Source organism: Macaca fascicularis, chromosome 11 (genome assembly GCF_037993035.2).
Source record: "Macaca fascicularis isolate 582-1 chromosome 11, T2T-MFA8v1.1".
NCBI classification, from domain to species: domain Eukaryota; kingdom Metazoa; phylum Chordata; class Mammalia; order Primates; family Cercopithecidae; genus Macaca; species Macaca fascicularis.
In genome coordinates, this window is record NC_088385.1 from 30,341,198 (window position 1) to 30,362,998 (window position 21,801).

Below are 21,801 nucleotides of genomic sequence, written 5' to 3' on the forward strand. Positions count from 1 at the left end.
GAGAACAGCATGGGAAAGACCCACCCCCATGATTCATTTACCTCCCACTGAGTCCCTCCCACAACAGCAGAGAATTATGGGAGCTATAATTTGAGATTTGGGTGGGGACACATCCAAACCATATCAAATATATTCTCTATAATCTCTCTATGTGTGTGTGTGTGTACACAACTTTTAAAATATACAACTCAGGTAGTGAAAGTACCTGAAACACACTTTCTTGTTCTAGAAAAATATATGATCATTTAGGTTTTTCTTTCTAAAGCATCATAGAAATAGCAATGACACACATCATCCTTAGGTTGCCATGCCAAGGAATGTAGTCCCTATTAATCAACTCCGCTTTCACCTCCAAAAGAAAATCAGGGGATTTGGGGGTCCCATTAACAATACAGCTCATGTTAATTTTTTTCTTAGGGCCTTAGACTTGTAGGTCTAGCATCTCTTGGATTACAGTTATTACATTGTCTAAGTTGTATAAACTGCCTTTTCTCTTGAAGCAAGATCAACTATAATAAAGCTTCTTGAAGTTTTAGAAATGATAGTATGTTGTAGATTTATAATGTTTTAGGCCTGAAGCCAATAATAACTAAGAATTGGAACACTTCCTAAGGCCCATTTGACTTGATGGGATTTGGAACCTAAATATACAGAGTAGGAAGTTTCTAATTTAGAAGTTAAGCTGTTATGATACTTAATTTTATGTTTCATCTTGGCTAGGCCGTGTGGTGCTCAGAGATTTGTTCAGCATTATTCTGGGGGTCTCCATGAGGGTATTTCTGTATGGACTAGTATTTGAATCAGTAGACCCAGTAAAGCAGATTGTCCTCCCCAATGTGGGTGGACATCATCCTATCCACTGAGGCCCGAGTAAAACAAAACACTGAGTAAAGGAGATTTCGCACAGTCCTTCTCTGCTCCTGGAATCAGACTGGCACTTACACTATCAGCCCTCCTGCTTCTCAAGCCTTCAGACTCAAACTGGAATTGTACTATTGGGTTTTCTGGGTCTCCAGGTTACAGTTAACAGATCTTGGGACTTCTCAGTCTACATAACTGCAGGAACCAATTCCCTAAAATCTCTCTCCTTTCTCTTTCTCTCCCTCCCTCCTGCCTCCCTTCCTTCCTTTTTCTTTCGTCTTTCTCCGTCCTTCCTTTCACCCATTCATTTCCTATTGGTTCTGTATCTCTAGAGAACCTAGAGTAATACAGCTATTTATTTTTCATTTATTGAAATTATGAAATATTTTAAGCATACTAAGAAGAGACGTCCTGAACCTGTGATGGGATGCACTGAGGGCGCAGCATCATTTCTGAGGTATTCTTGCCAACAGTGTATAATCTCAATCATGAGAAAATATCTGGCAAACTCCAGTTGTGGGACATTTGACAAAGTTTCTGACAAGTGTCAGGTCAAGAAAGGCAAGGAAAAACCGAGGTGCTGTCACAGACTGCAAGAGACTAAGGAGAAGGAACCACTAAATGGAATATATGATTCTAGATAGGACTGTAGAATAAAAAAAAGGACATTAGTGGAAAAACGGGAAATTCCAATACCATCTTTGTTTTAGTTAATCATATTGTACCAAAGTTAATACCTGGTCTGATCATTGTACTATGGCTGTGTAAGAGGTTAATGTTAGTGGTGTAAGCTGAGAGGTATATGGATACCCTGTACTATGTTTGTAACTTCTCTGTAAGTCTAAAATTAGGTCAAAATAAAGAGTTAAAAGAAGGGCTGGGCGCAGTGGCTCAAGCCTGTAATCCTAGCATTTTGGGAGGTTGAGGTGGGTGGATCACCTGAGGTCAGGAGTTTACGACCAGCCTGGCCAACATGGTGAAACCCCATCTCTACTAAAAATACAAGAAATTAGCTGAGTGTGGTGGCACATGCCTGTAGTCCCAGCTACTCGGGAGGCTGAGGCAAGGGAATTGCTTGAACCGGGGAGGCAGAAGTTGCAGTGAGCTGAGATCGGGCCACTGTACTCCAGCCAGGGCAACAAGAATGAAACTCTGTCTCAGAAAAAAAAAAAAAAAAGTTAGAAGAATACATTAACATATAGAAAATGATATGACAAACGCCTGTGTACTTAAATCTCAGTTTGGTCAAGTCTTAGCATTTTGCCATATTTATTTCATTGTATCTTTAAAAAGAAAACATAGATAAAACTTAAGCCCCCTTTTATTTCTTTCCTGAACACCTTCTGTCCCTACTTCCCTCATGAGCATTTTTCTGAATTTGATGTTAATCTTGTGCATGTTTAAATGCTCTTTTACATATTAGTATATCATTTTACCTTTGAAGACAAAAACTTATGAAAATTGGAATTAATACTTAGTATTATAGAGTAGTATATACTTAGTACTTAATACTACAGAACTGTACAGTTAAAAATAATTAAAATTGTATTTTAATTTTTCTTTTATTAAAGTTATTTTTAATTGACATATATTTGTTTATGGGGTACAATGTCATATTTGGATACATATATATTGTGGAATGGTCATAGCAAGCTAATTAGCATAGCCATCACTTGAAATATTTATCATTTTTTTGTGGTGAGAACATTTAAAATTATTTCTTTTAGCCATTTTTAAGTATACAGTACATTATTATTAACTGTCATCACCTTGCTGTGCAATAGAGCACCAGACTTACTCCTCTTGTCTAACTGAAACTTTGTACCTGTTGACAAACATCTTCCCTTTCCCTCTTTTCTCCCCAAAATGGTAAATTTTATATGTATTTTACCAGTAAAAACAATTAAGGGGAAAAAAAGAACCAAGTAAATGGGCTTCAAGTGATGCTCTTCAGAAACAAGGACGTTGCCTTATTTCAGTTGCTTATTTTGCTTTATGAGAATTATTGTGACAAGGACTTCCTTCTTCCAAACCAAATTCTTAGCTGAAATATTTATAATGTTTGTTTTCGGGGGCAGGGAGAGGATGGGTATGATTTCCTACGCTCTGTTTGTATGTTCATTCCCAGACACAACCTTATCAAGGCTCATGTACTTAATTAAAGTGGGAGGCAGGTGGTGAAAATAGAGTGTGTTGGTGTACGCAAGGTTAAACCACATCATACCGCTGCCAAAGGCTGCACACTCTGCTTGGTGCTTTCCTATGGCTGGTAGTTTAATTTTATGACAGCCTCTGAGTTGTGTATTTTCATTCTAATATTAAGTTGTGCAATTCAGAGGACCTAGATTTGCCTCCAGAGTCCAGAGACTCCCTGCAGCTCTGCTGCCGCTTTTGAGAACTGACCTCCACTGAGTTGTTCATGCATCATGAGTTGACATAGTCCACTGGGCTAATAGAGGGGAGCTACAGGTTCCCTCTCCCACAACGTTACCATCTAGCTTGGCCACGAATGCAACTTACAGACTGAGTTCTGCTGTACATATAACATTTAATGGCCAGCAGGCACAAGAACATCACAGAACCTTGTTCTGTAAGCTCCAAAACTGTGCTGTCCAACAGGGTGGCCACTAGCCACATGCGGCTACTAAAATTTAAATGGAATTAAACAAAAATTGGTTCTTCAGTCACATTAGCCACATTTCAAGTGGTTAGTGACCACCTGTACTAGTGGCTACCTTATTAGTCAGGCAAACAAAACATTTATGTCATCTCAGAAAGTCCTGATGGACAGAGCTGCTCTAGACAGTCCCTGTGCTCTGTCCTTTGGTGGATCTGGAGAACACTGAACAAAAAGTTTCATTAGCAGCAGATGGGACAATATTCTAGCATCAGGATTGGGCTAACTTTCTTGACAGCATCAGGTGACCAAATTTCCTCCAAAGCATCTAGAAACAGGACTGGGGAGCATCTTCAGCTGAGGACACCATTTTCCCCTCCCCACCAGCTTTATTGAGGCATAATTGACAGATAAAAATTGTATATATTTAAGGTGTACAATGTGATGATTTTATGTATGCATACATTGTGGAATATTACCACAATCAAGTTTATTAACACATCCATCACCTCACTGTGTGTGTATATATGTGAAATCTATTGTAGCAGATTTCAAGTATATAAAAAAATTAACTATAGTCACCATGCTGTACATCAGATCCCCAGAACTTCATGGTCTGAGGGCACCCTTTGAAAGACTTAGACAACTGGGCTAGATAGATTCTTATTTTCAGGTTGTGCAAGAGTGGGAAAGTCTCTGCAATACTTAGAGCCCATTATGAACACTGAAAAATCATTTGCAGCATTCATTATTGTAAGTAACAACCCTCTGGTATTCATCAGAGATAAACATGGTTGACTTGGTTTTCTGTTTACATGATCTTTTGATTAGTCATTCAAATGCTAACTACCCCAGGGTATAGGTTAAAAATAATTACCCTTGTATCACAAAAATACCCATGTTGAAATATTTTGAAAAACTGCAGACAGTATGACTGCCTGTGTATAGATGACCTCGTTTAGTTTTTGCAACAACCGTTTCCAGTAGATATTGCAGGTATTAACTTCATTTTTGTCTCTACAAAATTCTTCAGGATCCTGTGGCCAGGCTATTGCATGATGGAACCAGTTGCTAAAGACATGCAAATTGTTCGTTTAGCTGCCACACATAGAAGCATACAGCCGTTCTTATTGTATTTTATAATGTCAAGGCTCCTACATACTTTGGGCCAAGCCCAATAGTGCTTCATGCAACACAAAATACAGGCAACCTATAGTCCTCTTCTCGCTCTCTATTGGAATATTTTCTGTATTTTTCAAGTTTTTATTATTTCAGCAACTGTGCGCATACCAGTTGAGTGCCTGTCAGGTTCCAGGCCCTACATCCTGCCACTTCTAGCAGCAGCAGGTTCATTTTTAACCTGGCTTTGCTGCATCTATAAAATAGAGATGATAATGTTGTCTTTGCAGAGTTTTTGGAATGATTATATATGTGGAATGTTCCATAAGTGGTTTATTTTTATTGCATAATTGAGGTGACAAACTCCTTCCTCTCACTTTCCTTGGCAATACCCTTCTGGGGAAAATGTTTGTATTTTATTCTAAAATATCAAACATAGACTACTTTCCAACCCTGATTCCGTATCAAAATCATGTGTGCATGCAATAATTATACTTGTATTTATGTGATTATCTGACTGTCTCCCCCACTGGACTGGAGCTTCCAGCAGGGCAAGGTGGATCCAAGTTGTTCTAGGAAATGTCAGCATCTGCCAACATGGTGCCTGACCAACAAACCCCTCCTGGATTCTGGCCATCATGGTTAGCGAACCACCAGAGTTAGCATCCTTTCACAATGTTTCAACTGCATGAGAGCCACACTGGAGACCATTTCTAGTGCATCTCTAGTTGGGGTGGAAATGCCCAGAAGGGATCCTTTTGGGCTAAGCGGAGGTTTGGTGAAATGAGTGTCAGCTAATGTGGACGTTCCGGGTCAACAGCTGTTCTCCTTTTGGCACCATTTTAAATTGAGTGGACAATCCCCTTGGTGGGAAGAATTTTGCACAAAATATGTTTGTGGGGAAGGAGGAGAGACATAGATTCCCTGGGGGCTGTTAATTACATCAGAGGAAACCAGAAAGCACAGATCAAAGAGCAGAGTTGGCATTTTACTACTTATCCTTAAAGGACTAGAAGTCAAATGATCAAAATGTGAAGACCTTTGTTCTAGTTCTCTAGGGGACTATAAAGGAAAGTGGGGATGGGGGTGGAAGTAAGAGGTGGAAATGCTCAAGGTTGATTCTCTAAGTGGGACCCCAAGGGTTCAGAGGCAGACTGACTGGCATCCAGCTCCAGACTAACCCAGTTGGAGAAAATGGAGATAGGAGGTAGCCTACAGTGTTTTTATTATATTGTGGAAAATCAGAAAGATGATATATAGTATCTGAGTGAGTGAAGAATGAATGTAAATAGCAGCAGTAAATGTGAATGACTGTTATAGTTAATAATTAACTTTAATTTAATTAGAGAATTGAGGATGAGCAGAACCACAACAGGTAAGCCTGGAATGGGGGCTGGGGTGAGATGAGAGTTGCATGTCTCTTGGCATCTCTCTGGCTATTCTCATCAGTCATCACCGAGTTCCTATTAGTAGAACTGCCTGTGGGCCAAAACCTCCTGCCCTGCTCCTCCTGCCTGTAAATGATTTTGCTGATTTAGTGCTTTATATTTCTGTTCATCCTATTCTTAGCATAAATCAGGCTTTCTCTGCATTTCCTTGAAGCTAAATAAAATTAAGCTATGGGATACTCCCTGCCTCTGGCATGTATCTCCCAGAGCATCTGTGAATAGACGCTGTTGTGTGTGCACACAATGGTCTCCATTCAATTAGGAAGCACTTGTGCACATCTCCTCTAGGAAGAGAGCTCTTTACCTATATTAGTCCGTTTTCACACTGCTGATAAAAACACACCCGAGACTGGGAAATTTACAAAAGGAAGATGTTTAATGGAACTTACAGTTCCACATGGCTGGGGAGGCCTCGCAATCCTGAGAGAAGGCAAGAAGGAGCAAGTCACATCTTACATGGATGGCAGGAGGCAAAGAGAGAGCTTGTGCAGGGAAACTCCCATTTTTAAAACCATCAGATCTCATGAGACCCATTCACTATCAGTAGAACAGCATAGGAAAGACCCACCTCCGTGATTCAGTCATCTCCCACCAGGTCCCTCCCATAACATGGGAATTGTGGGAGCTACAAGATGAGATTTGGGTGGGGACACAGAGCCAGACCATATCCTTACCCAAAATGCATTTGTGGTGGCCTACCAGCTTGGGAAGTGGTTAATGAAAATGACATTGGTTAATGAAAACTATAGTCAAGGTTTGAAAAATCTTGTAATGTGAAAACAACTTTAAAAAAATTTAAAAACAATACAGTATGGGAAAATTAGAAGCTATAAGATGAAAGGGGGCAATATTTTTTAAAACTTACCAAGAGCAAAACTTTAGGGGTAGAAATTAGATCAGTGGTTGCCAGGAGCCCCTGGGGGTAGGGAAATGGTATAGGCTGCAGAAGGGTCAGGGGAGCACTGTGGAGGACAGAAATAATCCACATCAGCACTGTCCAATAAAAATGTAATTTGAGCCACAAGTGGGAACCACTAACTTTTAATTTTCTATAGGTAAATTTTTAAAAAAGAGACATAGGAATAGGTGAAATTTTTTTTGATGTTTTATTTAACTTAATATATAAAATACTATAATTTCACTCTAAAATAAACATAAAATTATTATGATTTTTTGCATTTTATACTTATGACACATTTGATTTTGTGCTGGCCACATTTCAAGGAGCCGTGTGTGGCAGGTCTGTGGGCCACACAGTTCAACACAGTTTTGGTGGTGGTTTCATGACTGTATACATTTGTCAAAGTCTATCAACTATATGTCTTAAAGGGTGACTTTTACATGTGTATATTATATCAATTTAAAAAAATTCCTGATAGCCATTATTAGCCAATGTATGTTCCAAGCATATATTAAAATTATTGTCTCGAAATTAATTTCAGAAATTTCCAAAATAAAAGCTAAGAGCATACATTAGAATCACCTAAGGTTAGTAAGTTTCATAGACTTCATGGGGGTGTGGGTGTATGTGTGTTTCCATTACACAGCTTAGTTTAGAAAGGTCTAGTGAAAATTTAATTTGACATCGCAATTCAATAAGAAAAGGATTTGCATATGTTTGGCAAGATAAAGATGAACCCAAATTGTTTTGAGAAAGACAGTGCTATTTTAAGAAAGCTTGTCATTTTCTCTTTTGTTTTATGGCTACTTCTCTTGCAGCAGTATTAAAAATCACTGTCTCTTGACTTCCTTCTGTTTCTATTGTATAATGTGTTCTGCAGTAACTGTTTTGACAGTAGATCTGCCTGCAGGCACTTTTGGGGCATGGGGAAGGATGGTACTCATGTACCCACTTGGTAAGAGGAGGTTGTCGGGGAGTAAGTTTAACTTTCATCAGTAAAGCTAGGAAATTTTTTTAGCTGTACGACGGTGTGTTAGTAGTTACAAATAATATTGTTTGCTATTTGATAGCTATTTTGATGTTTTCTTTTTTTCCACCAGAAAGTCCATATTTAAGTTTTGCTGAAGCTTACATAAACTTTCACAATTTACAAATGAATATGTCTAGGAGAAATAGGCCAAAGGATATCTTCGAAATGGTTTTGAAACCCAGATATCTGGGCTGAAAATAAAAAGATAAAATTTGTTAGGGTTGAAAAATCAATTCCATAAGTTTGGTCTGGGGAAGACCCAGCTGATAAGAAAATTATCCCACAATATTCATAGACTAAATCTTAGAGCACAAAATGTGATGTAGTTGTTTGAGAACTTTATAACCCGCAGCATACATTTAACAAGTGGGCCACAGATTAGGCAGAAGGCAAATCCTTCTCAGGTTGTTTCACCTTAGTTTAGAGTTTAGTTCGGTGGTCTGTTAGTCCATGAAGCAGTTACTCCATTGTTCTTGCTATCAAGATGAATTTTATATATAGCAATGAAAATCAGATTTCAATGTGCATTGAAAATGCAAATCCTTGTGCCCCATTTGTAGGAATTTCTGGTTTAATAGACAAGGAATGGATGGGGCCTAGAATCTGCTTTCTCAGCATGCATTCCACGTGATTCTTGTGCCAGCAGACTCCACCCTGAGAAACTCTAATCTGCAACAACCAGTTAAACTTTTACTAGGTTTTCTCTACAGATTAGGCACTGTGATAAATTCAAACAAAAGGCAATTTCTTTGTCATGAACATGCTAATGTAACTTACAAGGCGGTATGCTGGGAGTGGTACAGCCAGTATGAATGGGAAGGAGCTCAGAGCCAGGAGCCAGTGCCACCAACAGTCGATTCAGGTTAATGGAGACAAAAGTGCATGTCCACCTCGTGGGAAATATCATGAGCTCCAAAAGGGAGAATGGCTTTCCTGGGGGAAGCAGCTGCACTTAGATATGGACTGCAATGTTGTTGAAGCACTTAGGAAATTTTAACAAGAAAATTGACTATGACAATTAAGAAGCAGATGCAAAAGAAATGCATTTGATCATTGTCAGAGGTTCTTAAACTTGAATGTGCATTAGAGTCACCTGGAGGACTTGTTAAAATACAGATTTCTGGGTCCCATACTCAGAGTTCCTGATTGAGTAGGTGTGGGGTGGAGCCTGAGAATTTGCATTTTTCTGACAAGTTCTCAAGTTATGCTGATCTGGGGGCCACACTTGGAAACCCACTGCTCTTAATGAATTTGGCATCTTGATTTACCAAAAATCCATAGATGATGATGACGGGTGCAGATTGTGAGGGCGAGAATGGGGAGGGCAATGATTATCAGGGTGTGACCTTGAAACCCCACTCATGGGCTATGTTCCTCTCTGCTTTTTTTTCCTTCTATGACTTTTTTACTCTCAGAGCAACTGGTCAAACCAAAAATACTTTGGGGGTGGGGACAGGAATGTGGCTATGGAGAATAATTTGAGAACTATAAATCAGTTTTTTTCTTTCCTAATTGAGGTTTTATTGGTTGTGTTGAGGATCAGTACACAGACATTCCAATTTGTACACAATTATGTACTGAAACTCTAAAAAGCCATTTTAATTCTTTTTAAATTCATTGCAGTTCTTTTTAAAAGTTATTCCAATGACTCTCCACCTTAAAATTTGGAAGCAAATTTTCCTTAAGAGGATATCAAGTACTAGTATCTTCAAATGTTGATAAGCTGTTACATACGTCATACCAATTCACAATTTAATAACATACACACTGCATACTCAAATTTCAGTCTTTCACAGCATAATGCATTTAGGAAAACAGGACTACCACGACCAAAGATGCTACAGACTGCACACTGTTCTGAAAGAGAGAGCCATGACCAAAGATGCTACAGACTGCACACCGTCCTGACAGGGAGAGCCATGACCAAAGAGCAGTATTTTTTAGGAAACAATTCTGCTAAAAGCCAACATGAAAATAGAAGTAATCACAAATGTTTGAGACATTAAATGCAGGACTGTGACTCCATATTGCCATTTACTATGCTTTCTGTTATAGGATATGGAAACTAGTCCCCCATCTATAGAATGTTAATCTGACTCCCAAGACAGTCAAAGCCTGCCATAATTCAATATCCGACACTATTTTCTGGTTGTACCAGAAAATAAAATAAACAACCAGCGAATGATTTTACCTGTTAAAGGAAAGCATTTACCCTTGAAAAATGGGTGAGTTAGGATTCCCTCCTTCTTAAAAATATTTCTAGAACTACTAAAAAACTTGTATTTACAAAACAGTAGATAAAAATATTCCTCTGGATTGTACAAGAAGGGAGACAGGGACACTGATAAGACATAGCATGTGATATCGGTCAGACTTGCTGTCGTTCTCTGTGGCTTCATCCGAGGCTGGACTTTCCTTATTTTCAGTGTCTCCATTTTCTGTAGATAAATCTTTAGTTTCTTGATCAGCCACTTCAGCCTGTTTTTCCTCTGCTCCTTTTTCCCCTTTTGTTTGTTTTTTTTTGTTTTGTTTTTTGCTTGTTTGTTTGTCTGAAGATTTATCCTTTCCTGCTGCCTTTTGGGGCTTTGTTTCACTTTGTAGGAGCAGGTTTAGTGGACCACTTTGCAGATCTCTTCTTGGGGGTCTCCCTTTCCCGACACTTCAGCTGGGCTGACCTTCCCCCTGGGCATTTTGGTGGCGGGGAAACTGTGGGCTGGGTGTCTGCAGGCTGTGGTGCACCGAGAGCCTTCCTGCACCGAGAGCCTTCCCGAAACTGGGCTGCCTGGCCACAGCTGCTGCTGTTCCCATCCGAGAACTACAATCTTAGATTCAGCATGCAGCCAAGTACTTCTAAAGCTCTGATCAGGACTGCATGTCTCAGATTTTATTTTAGAAAACCATAGGTATGGAATATCATATTTTATTATGAAGGCTGTTTAATCCACTGCTTATAGAAGTCTTAAATCTAAAACTGTACTCATGACGTTAATCCCCAAACTTGCTCCTCCTCCAGTGTTCTTTAGAAACGGCACCGTCATCTGCCCATCTTCTCAGTACCACAGGCTGGCTTCATCCTGGACATCATTCCTTCTCTCACACACTTTCATTCCTGCATCTAGTCACTCAGAAAGTCCCATCAGTCCCATCTGCTGACATACGTTACATCTGTCTACTTCTGTTGCCTTCACTGCCTCCACCTTGTCCAGTCTACCAACTCTCACAACTCTCAACTGGCTCTTCCCACATCTTCTTGGGCTCCCTTCTGGTTATTATTGTATAGGAGGCAGAGAGATTTTTTTTTTAGAAACACAAATCACATCAAGTGTACCCTGTACTTAAGACCCTTCAATTGCATCCCAATGTTTTTAGGATAATCCTTAAATTCTCAAAATGGTCCCATGGGCCCTGCATGACATGGCCTCACCCACATTTTTAGCCTCATTTGCAGCCATTTCCCTGTTTGTTCTCTACACTCCAGTCCCACTGACTGTTTCACTTCCTGAACTAAAGGTGTTTAAAGCCACTGCTCTTCACTGAGATACTCCTAGACAAATATTCCAGGGGTATCCATAGAGAAGAGGGTGAATGTGACACTTGCAGATGACATTTTAATTAAGATTAAAACTGACAAATGGCCCCAGTCTATTGCTTTTTGAAAAGGAGGTCTTGGGAAAGAACCACTACTTGTCCTTGGAGCGCCTGGGCGAGTTAGAAAATGGTGCCCCTCCAGGTGAGTGCAGTCCCCGAGCTGCATGGATTGGATTTCAGCGTCTACGCACCCAGGGTGAGGCACTCTGTGGAGGACATGACCTGCACAGCCAGAATGGTGACCTCCTCTGGAGATCTCAGTCGGTTTGCTTCCAAATTGAAACAGGTATAAATAGATTTGTCTTATTTAGAAGCTGAATGACTATGGACAACTTCTGGAGCTCCCTGGTAGCCCAGTAGTGGTTTTATAATAATAATTAATATGAACAGCTTTTACCACGAGGCTGTAAAAGTTGTTCTTTGCATGGCTAGGATGACATGGCTTTCCAAGCCAGCATGGTTCTGTCTATGCTGCTAGCTCTGTAGCTGTTGTTTTTCAGAGTTGAAGACCAAGCGTGATTTACAACCTAGAATGTCTCTAGCTGCTGGCATCTAAGTTTGGCACTGAGCACTTAAAGCCCCCAGACTGTGGTGTTTTACTGTGTGGAGGAAGGCCTCGTTGGAGAAGCACAACATTTTTTCATCTGACATGTTTGCTCTTGTGGAAATGGCTTGAAGTATTTGAGTCCTGGCAGCAGAAAACATGGGAGGAGACTTAATTCTTGCTGAGCATGAATCATCCTATACAAATTAAAAGTGATCACTTTTAAAAGCAGTTTCATTGCTGGTATAAAACTATTTGTCAATCATTAGATTGCTTTGATGTATATATCATATATCTGTGTGTCTCTGCCAGGATCCTAGCATGAACCTCTCCCTGAACAAACACTGAATAAATATTGCTATGATTTTGCTTATTACTGATACTTTTGTCTTTGACTTAGAGACAGTTTAGTTTCTTGTTTTTAACTCTATGTTGAATATGAGTTCTGTTATTTTTCCTTCTTTTTAATATTTATGGAAGTGCCTAAATTTTCCTAGAGGTGAGGTGGGGAATATAGGAAAGTATGAAAAACAACCACACACGCACAATTCCTTTGTAATTTCAAACGCTAATGGACACTCTCTGGAGGTCATTGCCAGATCTCTCAGTAGGAACAGAATTTGTATCTGGGAGCAAGTAATCAGTCTGTAAATGTTTGTTATGATACTGGAATTGCCAAATATGCTGTATCTAATTGAATTTTATTACTGGGGCATGAAAGGCAGTTGGTTGAACGTTGCCACTGAAAAGAATATATTGTGGCCAGCAGACTGTTGCCTATATAGCGCTGTAGCTGGGTTTTTCAGGCCAGCTGCACTTTGAAAAGTTCTGGATGCTGTAAGTATTGGAAAGGTTGGGTCCTTCTGAGCACCAGGAGGGAAGGATCTGTTCCAGGCTTCTCTCCTTGGCTTGTACATGGCTGCCTTCTTTTGCCTTCACATCATCTTGAATTTGGACATGTATCTCTGTGTCCAAATTTCCCCTTTTTATAAGGATTCCAGTCGTACTGGATTAGGGCCCATCCGAATAGTCTTGTTTAAATTGATTATCTCTATAAACACCCTATATCCAAATAAGGTCACATGCTGAGATCCTGGGGCTTGGGATTTCAACATAGAAATTTTGAAAGGACATAATTAAACCCATCACATAACCCGTAGTTGAACCGCAACACAAATTAGCCTCAGAAATCAAGCTGTATTTATTTTGTGTTTGTTTTTATTTGCTTTTTAGCTATACTTATTTTGGAATTGTCTATAAACTGAACCAATTTCCATAAAGTAGTTGACTTTTATTTCTTTTTTCTAGACCCACCAGAGTGCCATAGTATTGGTTCTGCAGTCAACACTGCGCTCACTCTCTCTCGCTATCTCATTCTCTCTTTCGCACACACTCTCTCGTTTGTTTCATGAGTCATTAGGCCAAAAAGTGTTAGGTAAATGAAAGCAAATATGACAGCAGCACCTTGAACAAGAGGACCACTTCTTTCCCCCTCAAGTCCATGACCTGTAACATGTCTAACATTCCGGTTCTGAGGATTTTAAATGTAATTAGTTGATCTGTAGTGTGTTTTCACTTGACACCTTGCTGTAGTTACACCATTCTTGCATATCCCTCATTTTCCACATTAGCCTTGTTTAGTTGTGTAATTTTGACATTCACAGCTCTCCAGTGCTTTGGGCTGAATGTTTATTCCAAGAACTTGCAGCTGACTTTTCTAGCAGATCATTCTGATGTTGTCCAGGGATGCCGTCACAGGTGCAGGTTCTCGAAGCACCTTTCTACTATCTTCCTTTTCTACTCTGGGCCTTTCCCAGTTTCTGGGAGGTCAAGGAATCTGCCAAGCCTCTCTCTCTGCAGCCCACTGGCATCAGTCATACTTGTATGCTCCATCTGTACTTTATTGGTGTTTTTTTGTTTGTTTTGTTTTGTTTTATTTGTTTGTTTTGAGACAGGGTCTCACTCTGTCACCCAGGCTGAAGTGCAATGGTGCAGTCACAGCTCACTGTAGCCTCAACCTCCCAGACTCAAGTGATCCTCCCACCTCAGCCTGCTGAGTAGCTGGGACTACAGCTGCCACCACACCTAGCTAATTGTTTGTTTGTTTTAGTAGAGACAAGGTCTCACTGTGTTACCTGGCTGGTCTTGAACTTCTGGGCTTAAGCGATCCTCCTGCCTCAGCCTCTGAAATTGCTGGGACTACAGGTGTGAGCCACAGTGCCCGGCTCCATCTGTACTTCAAAACTCACCCCACTCCCTGTTCCCGCAGCACGTCATGTGCTAATGTGACTGGTCCTCTTAGCTTCTGGGCCCTGAAATACAACCCATATTTTGTTCCCCCTATCCTAAGGGATCAGGTGGAATGGAAGATTTTCTCCCTTTTGTATTAAATGAGTCAAATTTTGTCTCTCCTCAGATATATTCCAAAATATCAGTAATCTGTTAATAATAAAACGGCTTATCCCTTCAGAAAACAGAATTTAGGGTTGGTTAGATAATACACATTATCAATCATCATCATCATCATCGTCATCATCATCATCATCATCATCCATACCTCTCTAAGCCTGTAGCAGGGTGGAATAGCATGAGCTATCGATTGTACCTGAGCAGAGGAAGGTCTGGAACCCCATCTCTCCACAAGAAATTAAGTGGCTTGAGAGGCCATCTTAGATCTGAATAATTTCAGTGCCAAAGACCAAAACCCCTTCATAAGCTGCAATTAGACTCTCCCTGATTGCCATGCCTGGCTTTCTGTTGGAGAAAATCCTAGAGGAAAATGAAAACTCACAAGGAGCTGGGTAGCCAAGAGAGGAGCCCAGACCTTCCATCTGGTGACCTGATGGTTCTGGCATTTGACCTCTCTGAAGATAAGAAGCCCAGGGTATTACATATGAATTGCAATATTTGAATTGACAAAAGTACTCTTTCCTGGGTAGATATGCTATCAGAGCTTAGATATAAGGATGTTTTAAAAATTTCATTCAGAGATCAGGTGCAGTGGCTCACGCCTATAATCCCAGCACTTTAGGAGATGGAGGCAGTGGATCACCTGAGGTCAGGAGTTCGAGACCCGCCTGACCAACATGGCAAAACCCCGTCTCTAATAAAAATACAAAAATTAACTAGGTATGGTGGCACACGCCTGTAATCCCAGCTACTTGGGAGGCTGAGGCAGGAGAATCGCTTGAACCTGGGAGGCAGAGGTTGCAGTGAGCACAGATGTCACCACTGCACTCCAGCCTGGGCAACAGAGTGAGACTCTGTCTCAAAAAAAAAAAAAAAAAAAAATTTCACTCAGAGACCTGAAGTGTCAGGCCCAGCAATAGTTCTTTGGCCTTTGACGTCAGTCCTAGGAGCTAGCTCTCTAGCACTAGGGACTATTCTTGTGTTTAGTTTCACCTCCTCTCTTCTTGGGGTAGATCACAATCAAATAGCTCCCAGTTCCTTCCTTTGGGAAGACAATGACCTTGTCTTCCCCACACACATCCATACAGCACTACTCTGTGGACTCCACACCCCAGGTCCAGAATAGTCAGGGTGGCTACTCTAGGACTAATCTCTTTTCCTATCTCCTGGTGAAATGGTTTTAGCAGACGTTTGTCTCTGGCAGCTGTTAGTTTCCCCTGTCATCACTATATTAAGACGTCCTTGGCCAAGCATGGTGGCTCGTGCCTGTAATCCCAGCACTTTCGGAGGCTGAGATGGGAAGATCACTTGAGCCCACAAGTTCAAGACCAGCCTGGGCAATACAGGAAGACCTTGTCTCTACTAAAAATAAAAAAAATTAGCCAAGTGTAGTGGTACGCACCTGTGGTCCCAGCTACTTGGGAAGCTGAGGCAGGAAGATCACTTAAGCCCAGGAAGTTGAGGCTGCAGTGAGCTGTGATTGGGCCATCGCACTCCAACCTGTGTGGCACAGCGAGACTCTGTATTTTTAAAAAAGAGAATAAAAGACCTCCTAACCCATGACTTCTTTAACTGTTTGCTTACACACTGGGGCCTTCAGCAAATTAAGAAAACCTTGGTGAGCTCCTGAATAGTGATGCTAGGCCTCAGCCACATACAAGGGAGTCCTGGAGTGTGTTCATGGTTCTACTTAGCTTGTAGAGCAGACCTCTTCTTACTGCCAGACTCCTAAGCTACTAATGGATCAGTTGTCAGGGATGGGTATACGCAGAGAGAGCCTGTCTGCAGATTTTCCTACTCATTCTCTATCAGGTGCTAATTTCAAATAGGCAGAAAAAGAAAGGACAGCCTGCAATGCAATAGAACTTTCCTTTGGGAGGAATTTTTTCAATAAAAAAAATAAGCTATGACAGGTTTTACTTCAACAAAGAATTGTTATGTAACTGGAATCATAAAGATTCTTGCATTTATATTGAAATAAATGTTTGGGTGATTTATTTTCCACAACTTTTGCTATTAATTAATGAAACAGAAAAATTCCATGCTAACTAAAAGCAGCAACTGGTGGTACTTGCTAGTATTAATACCTTCTAGTTACAAGTTGGCTATCTGAGAAACCCTTCTTGATTTGATTCATTAACCCCATGAATGAATCATGAACAGGAGATCCAGCCACAGAAAACTATAGTTCCTACAAACAGATCCTAGGAAGGTTTGATACCATGGGGGTTCTGAGCTTGGGCTACTCACCACATTTATTGCCACTCTTTAGACCCCGAAAGCCTCAGCAAAGTGTATATCTCTTAAGATCCTATTATCCAGCTTTAACTCCCTTTCCCAAATCCAGGAAATTATACAAGTTATTTAGAAAATTCTTGCATTGCATGTTTTTGGTAGGATGTTAAGACGTTAAAAAATGGCACTCCAACTTTGTGTTTTGTTGCATAATAGGAGAAGAGAGCAAAGAAAAGGTAACATCATAAAGACCATAATCATGCATGCAAAATGCATGTCCACACCCAACAGAGGGGTGGGTGGAATTCAAGACCAGTTTGTGTTGGATTCCAAGATAAAAACAGACTAAGTGGATGTGCCTGTGTTTCCTCAAGGGAAGAATTTGTGGTATTTACTAGCATAAAGCAATCACTTAAAAGTTGAGTCAAATATTCCTGTACTTGCTTATAGGCATAGTCTATAATAAGGTAATGATTCATCTAGTTCCAACTTCACAGTAATAATCTTGGGTCATAGATGTGGAAAAAGGATTACATTTATCTGGTTTAATCTCATTTTACAAACAAGGAAAATGAAGCCTGGAAAATTTGTTTGAGCAATATGCTCTGTAACATCTCGTAACTCCCAGTGGCATCATTTTCCACAAAAGAGGCAGAGTAGAGGGAAGAAAATGGTGTCCACAGGCCAGGGTCAGGGACCAGCCATACTCCAGTCCCTGCTGGTGACTGCCCCCAGCCATCCTGGTGGCCTCAGCTGAGACCCAGGCCCTCCCCCAAAAGAGGTGTCCCAGGATAACTCAGGTATCACTAGTCATCTGGCGGATAAAGGCAAAGTTTGTATGCAAGTGGCAATTTTGGGGGGACATTTAAATGTTTCCATGCCTCATTTTCCTCTTCTATAAAAAGGGAATAATAGTATGTTTGTTCTAAATCACTTGGATACTTACTAAGCACTTAATAAATATTAGTTGTTATTATTTTCTTTTTTCCATTCTCACTTCTTTTCCCTCTCTGCCTTCCTCCCTCCTCTTTTCCCTCCTTTCCTTTTTATACCCCATCTCCATTGTTTTCAAGCAAAATATATAGGGCATGAGAGGTATTTTTCTTTAAAACTCTGGCTATTTTTGTGTTTTCTTCCCAGAATTTCCAGAACTCAGTTTTATCAGTATGTTTTGAGAACCCCACTGGGGGACATTTAGTTTGTTTCCAGGTTTGTTTCGGTTCTATTGGAATCCCTCCTCTTCTACTTTGTAGCCCTGTGATCTCTTCAAGAGATGATGATCTTCAATGGCATTTTGGGGGTGATGTTCAGGTGGCAGCCAAATTGGAGGGGACCGTGGAGCAGCATGTGGGACTACTAATTCTAAGGGCGTCATTGTGGAGAGTAAGCGCTAGATCGTAACATAGGAAGGGTGAGGGAAATGTCTGGGAGTGTTTTTTGTTTGTTTGGAGCTGGGATTTTTAGATCCAGAAGATTTTCAACATATTTATTAGTTTAGCAGAAGGAAACAGAGGAATGGAAGAGATTGAAGATGTAAAAGGGTGAGGGAATACTTGTCTGAAAGCTTGGCATGAGATCAAGAATAAAAGGGCGAAGACTTCCTGTGATGGAAGGCCAGGAGCCAGAAACAGACAAGCAAGTCTACACAGGAACTTTAGAAAGAGGGTTCCCCAGGATAGGCTTTGCGATTCTCAGTGTGGAGGGATCTGGAGTAATCTGCTGAGATTAAGTATTGGAGGAATAGGAACAGATTAGGGGAGAGTTTTATAGGAATTTTTAGAGACAGCCATTATCAGAAATGTGACAGGGAGGGAACTAATGATGGATAAAAGGATTCTTGAGTAACATTAAGTGCCCAGTCAAGATTAGACAGCAGGCGTTTGAAGTGGAGCCAACTCAACTTTCTCTGGCTGTGCTTGGTACAGCTAAGTCAAGAAGCAGCAAGACGTTTCATGAGGAAAAATAAATTTTTAACACTCTATTACTCTTTAACGGAGAGCAGGAATTGAAGCATCCTGCTCTGAAGACAATTCAAAGACATCCAATAGAGATGGCATAAATAACAAAAATTTGAAAAGTGTATTGTTCCCCAGCCTTGTTTTTAGGCTCAAATAAACACCCCATTAAGTGGAATGTATACCTTTATCACTTAGAATACTCAAGTTTCGGGGTGCCACTTAAAAATAAGGCAGATGCTGTACTTGGCTAGGGAAAAGGTATGTCTCTGGCAGGTGGGATCCCTTCACCAGGTCCATGAGATGGACTTGATTGGAAGCAAATACAGAATTGGAGATGGTCAATCGAACGGAAGCTCCTCAGTTCCTAGATCAATTTCTGGTACATGGTAGGTAAAGGAGAAATACTCTGTGAATAAAGTACAGTTGTCGCTTGGTATCCATGGAAGATTGATTCTAGAATCTCCTGAGGATCCCAAAAATCCACAGAGGCTCAAGTTCCTTATATAAAATGATGTAGTATTTGCATATAACCTGCACCCATCCTCCTATATATGTTAAATCATCTCTAGATTACTTAGAATACCTACTGCAATGCAAATGCTATATAAATAGTTGCTCTACTGTATTTTAAAATTTCTGTTTTTTTCTTTGAATATTTTAAATCTGTGGTTGGTTAAATTCATGGATATGAAATCCATGGATATAGAGGGCCGACTATATATATCTGTATGTATTTGAGTAAATGTATGAATTTATTCATGTCCCTTTGGAGCACTAGTCATATGAGACATAGTAAAATGTGGAAAATCCTGACTATATTGGTCTTTTGGTAGCCCTGCCCACGTCACTTAACATGTAGCTGTGGTAAAAGCAAGTTTTCAAGTTCCTGTCAAGAGAGTTGAACACATTTACTCTCTTCTGCTTCTCTGACTCCTTCATTTCCTCTCTTCAAAAAGTCATGGGTTGTCAGAACTTTTACTGAAAACAAAATCTAAGTTGATATTCTAAGACATGAAAGAGTCAGAATCAAACAAGTCCATTAATATTTCATTCTTTCCTATGCAGTACTCCAAAGCATGTTTGGTGATAACTAAGGAATAGTTTTGTTTTGATTGATATAAACAGTTATTTCTTATTTATTTCATGATCACCATGGTAAGTGTAAACCAAAAATAAAATTCCAACCACCTGAATGGACCCTTCCTCTCGGCCAAGGGCATTCTAAAGTTAACCCGAAAAACTAGTTTAGACCATGATGGGAAAGGGGAGCCAGACATGACTCATTATTCCCTCCTCCTTTTTGGAATTACTGATAGAACAGAGTCTTTTAAAGTCTGATAAGAAACATTAACAATCTGTTCTCTGAAGCTTCCTACCTGGAGGCTTCATCTGCGTGATAAAACCTTGGTCTCCACAACCCCTCATCTTAACCCAGACATTCCTTTCTATTGATTCTAAGTCTTTAGATAATAACAACTTTTTCAACCTATTGCCAACCAGAAATTCATTGAATCTACCTATGATCTGGAACTAACCAACCCCTGCCCACCAATTGTGCTGTCTTTCTGGACTGAACCAATATAGATCTTACATGTATCAATTGATGCCTTGTGTCTCCCTAAAATGTATAAAAGCAAGCTGTAGCCTGACCACCTTGGGCACATGTTCTCAGGATCTCCTGAGGGCTGTGTTACGGACTGTTGGTCACTCATATTTGGCTCAGAATAAATCTCTTCATAATATTTTACAGAGTCTGCCACTTTTCATTGCCATAGACCTGGTATAGAAATTTTAAGAGTGGATCCTTAGTCCTTAAAAAACTCTATCTAGTAGAGACAACATTCCAAGGACCTGGTTAAGTGAGGCTGCTTGCCAGAGATACACTTTTTCCTTAGCCAAGTATAACATCTATTAGAGATAAGTAATGGTTCCATATGGTACTTGGTAACAGAGGCTGAGAGAGAATGGGTGTGGGAGAGACAGCAAGTGCTATAGGAGTACTTGATGATGTGGTGATCTTCCTTGAGGATTCTGCCATGACATTCAGTTTTTATGTACAAGATCCAGGCACAGTCGTCACTGGGTATCCACGGGGAGTTGGTTCCAGGACCTCCTACAGATACCAAAATCCAGAGATGCTCAAGTCCCTGACATAAAATGGCATCGCATTTGCCTATAACCTAGGAATCTCCTCCTGTATACTTTATATCATCACTAGATTACTTATAACACCCAATGCAATATAAATGCTATGTAAATCTTTGTTGTATTGTTTAGGGAATAATGACAAGAAGAAGTCTGTACATGTTTAGTCACAGACACAATTTTTTTTCAAATATTTTCTATTCATGATTGTTTGAATCCACCGATGGGGCACCCACAGATATGGAGGGCTGGCTGTATTTCATCAAGTTGCAGTGTAAAGGATGGCAGGGTAATGACTCACCCAGATGATACTTTTATAGTTCCTCCTGTTTCCTTCCTTTGGTGGATGAGGGGAATGCTGTCATGCTCAGAAGTTGACAGTGGGCAGTTAGTTGCCTCAGTAAATGGCCACTCTGTCCTCCCATGACTTAAGCCATAGTCTTGAGTTTGTCCTTTCTCCCAAATGCTATATCCAGTTCTGTTGACATTTACATCAAAAATATACACAGGGTGATAGAAACGTTGCTATCTTGTTAGGGATATGTTACCTAGGTGTATGCATTTGTCAGAACACATCAAACTGTGCAGTAAAGATCTGTGCATTTTACTCTCTAAATTATAACTTAATTCATATATGTAATGCATCCTAATATTTATAGTAATACACATTTTGTACTCAGAATATATAGCAGTATGCATGTATACATATACATATATATTGGCTGTATGTGTATTCACACATACATACATTTATACATATATATGTATACACACACACATATTTACTATGTGTGTATTCACACACAGATACATACATAACTAGGGTCCAATCACCATCTCTACTGCTCCCACCCTGACCCGAGCCACCAACAGGACACCTGTCATCTCAATTGTTGCAGTTGTTTTCTGACTGTTCTTCCTTCTACCTTTGCCACCCCTGCAGTGT

General features: G+C 40.2%; 1 protein-coding gene across 50 annotated transcripts in view; it reads left to right on the plus strand.

Annotated features, from left to right (window-relative positions):
- LOC102119459 (liprin-beta-1) overlaps positions 1 to 21,801 on the plus strand; it is a 176,048-nt gene that overhangs the window by 77,328 nt on the left and 76,919 nt on the right. The gene's annotated exons all lie outside the window — the stretch shown is intronic.